This window comes from Takifugu flavidus, unplaced genomic scaffold, assembly GCF_003711565.1.
Source record: "Takifugu flavidus isolate HTHZ2018 unplaced genomic scaffold, ASM371156v2 ctg846, whole genome shotgun sequence".
Taxonomy (NCBI): Eukaryota; Metazoa; Chordata; class Actinopteri; order Tetraodontiformes; family Tetraodontidae; genus Takifugu; species Takifugu flavidus.
Window position 1 is genome coordinate 1 of NW_026622456.1, and position 2,500 is coordinate 2,500.

General features: G+C 39.2%; 4 non-coding genes and 1 pseudogene across 4 annotated transcripts in view; all 5 read right to left on the minus strand.

Moving 5' to 3' along the window:
- Positions 1 to 54, minus strand: LOC130521287 (U6 spliceosomal RNA; annotated as a pseudogene; the record flags this gene model as incomplete).
- Positions 55 to 571: 517 nt separating this feature from the next.
- On the minus strand, positions 572 to 677 carry LOC130521288 (U6 spliceosomal RNA). The gene has a single exon (XR_008949272.1). It is a non-coding gene; the product is annotated as a U6 spliceosomal RNA (small nuclear RNA).
- A 520-nt stretch (positions 678 to 1,197) lies between these two features.
- Positions 1,198 to 1,303, minus strand: LOC130521289 (U6 spliceosomal RNA). Its single transcript, XR_008949273.1, has one exon. It is a non-coding gene; the product is annotated as a U6 spliceosomal RNA (small nuclear RNA).
- Positions 1,304 to 1,817: 514 nt separating this feature from the next.
- Positions 1,818 to 1,923, minus strand: LOC130521290 (U6 spliceosomal RNA). Its single transcript, XR_008949274.1, has one exon. It is a non-coding gene; the product is annotated as a U6 spliceosomal RNA (small nuclear RNA).
- Positions 1,924 to 2,445: 522 nt separating this feature from the next.
- LOC130521291 (U6 spliceosomal RNA) overlaps positions 2,446 to 2,500 on the minus strand; it is a 106-nt gene continuing 51 nt past the window's right edge. The window contains exon 1 of the small nuclear RNA XR_008949275.1: positions 2,446 to 2,500. This exon is cut by the window's right edge and continues 51 nt beyond it. This is a non-coding gene — a small nuclear RNA (U6 spliceosomal RNA).

A 2,500-nucleotide genomic window follows, 5' to 3' on the forward strand; every position in this document is an offset into this window, starting at 1 on the left:
GCTAATCTTCTCTGTATCGTTCCAATTTTAGTATATGTGCTACCGAAGTAACACAATCACTGTCGACATCGACTCGGTATATGTCGGAAGACACTCCAACACCATTCTGGGTCATGGTTGGAACACTGAGCTGCCACAGTGGGTGGAATCCTTTGAACAACCGTGTAAATTTTGGGTAAATACCCAACACATTTAATAAAGCGTCAGATAGATTCACCTACAAAATTGGAATGTTATGACTAAGCATCACATAGATCCAGTGACAAAAATTGGAATGTTCTTAGTGTCAGATGGATCCAGTGATAAAAATTGGAACGGTATATAGTGTCAGATGGATCCAGTGACGAAAATTGGAACGGTATTATAGTGCCCATAGATCCAGTGTCGAAAATTGGAACGGTATGACAGTGCCCCATAGATCCAGTGACAAAGAAACAACAACATTATGACAGTGTCAGACATATGCAGTGACAAAAATAGGAATATAATGACTAATGACACATAGGTGGATTGACAAAAAATTGAACAATACAAAGATTAATGTCGGAAGTATTATTTCACCAAATAATGAGAAAATGAAGAACGCTTCACGAATTTGCGTGTCATCCTTGCGCAGGGGCCATGCTAATCTTCTCTGTATCGTTCCAATTTTAGTATATGTGCTACCGAAGTAACACAATCACTGTCGACATCGACTCGGTATATGTCGGAAGACACTCCAACACCATTCTGGGTCATGGTTGGAACACTGAGCTGCCACAGTGGGTGGAATCCTTTGAACAACCGTGTAAATTTTGGGTAAATACCCACACACATTTAATAAAGCGTCAGATAGATTCACCTACAAAATTGGAATGTTATGACTAAGCATCACATAGATCCAGTGACAAAAATTGGAATGTTCTTAGTGTCAGATGGATCCAGTGATAAAAATTGGAACGGTATAATATAGTGTCAGATGGATCCAGTGACGAAAATTGGAACGGTATTATAGTGCCCATAGATCCAGTGTCGAAAATTGGAAAGGTATGACAGTGCCCCATACATCCAGTGACAAAAAAACAACATTATGACAGTGTCAGATATATGCAGTGACAAAAATAGGAATATAATGACTAAGTGACACATAGGTGGATTGACAAAAAATTGGAACAATACAAAGATTAATGTCGGAAGTATTATTTCACCAAATAATGAGAAAATGAAGAACGCTTCACGAATTTGCGTGTCATCCTTGCGCAGGGGCCATGCTAATCTTCTCTGTATCGTTCCAATTTTAGTATATGTGCTACCGAAGTAACACAATCACTGTCGACATCGACTCGGTATATGTCGGAAGACACTCCAACACCATTCTGGGTCATGGTTGGAACACTGAGCTGCCACAGTGGGTGGAATCCTTTCAACAACCGTGTAATTTTGGGTAAATACCCAACACATTTAATAAAGCGTCAGATAGATTCACCTACAAAATTGGAATGTTATGACTAAGCATCACATAGATCCAGTGACAAAAATTGGAATGTTCTTAGTGTCAGATGGATCCAGTGATAAAAATTGGAACGGTATTATAGTGCCATAGATCCAGTGTCGAAAATTGGAACGGTATTATAGTGCCCATAGATCCAGTGTCGAAAATTGGAAAGGTATGACAGTGCCCCATACATCCAGTGACAAAAAAACAACATTATGACAGTGTCAGATATATGCAGTGACAAAAATAGGAATATAATGACTAAGTGACACATAGGTGGATTGACAAAAAATTGGAACAATACAAAGATTAATGTCGGAAGTATTATTTCACCAAATAATGAGAAAATGAAGAACGCTTCACGAATTTGCGTGTCATCCTTGCGCAGGGGCCATGCTAATCTTCTCTGTATCGTTCCAATTTTAGTATATGTGCTACCGAAGTAACACAATCACTGTCGACATCGACTCGGTATATGTCGGAAGACACTCCAACACCATTCTGGGTCATGGTTGGAACACTGAGCTGCCACAGTGGGTGGAGTCCTTTCAACAACCGTGTAAATTTTGGGTAAATACCCACACACATTTAATAAAGCGTCAGATAGATTCACCTACACAATTGGAATGTTATGATAAGCATCACATAGATCCAGTGACAAAAATTGGAATGTTCTTAGTGTCAGATGGATCCAGTGATAAAAATTGGAACGGTATAACATAGTGTCAGATGGATCCAGTGACGAAAATTGGAACGGTATTATAGTGCCCATAGATCCAGTGTCGAAAATTGGAACGGTATGACAGTGCCCCATAGATCCAGTGACAAAGAAACAACAACATTATGACAGTGTCAGACATATGCAGTGACAAAAATAGGAATATAATGACTAAGTGACACATAGGTGGATTGACAAAAAATTGGAACAATACAAAGATGAATGTCGGAAGTATTATTTCACCAAATAATGAGAAAATGAAGAACGCTTCACGAATTTGCGTGTCATCCTTGCGCAGGGGCCATGCT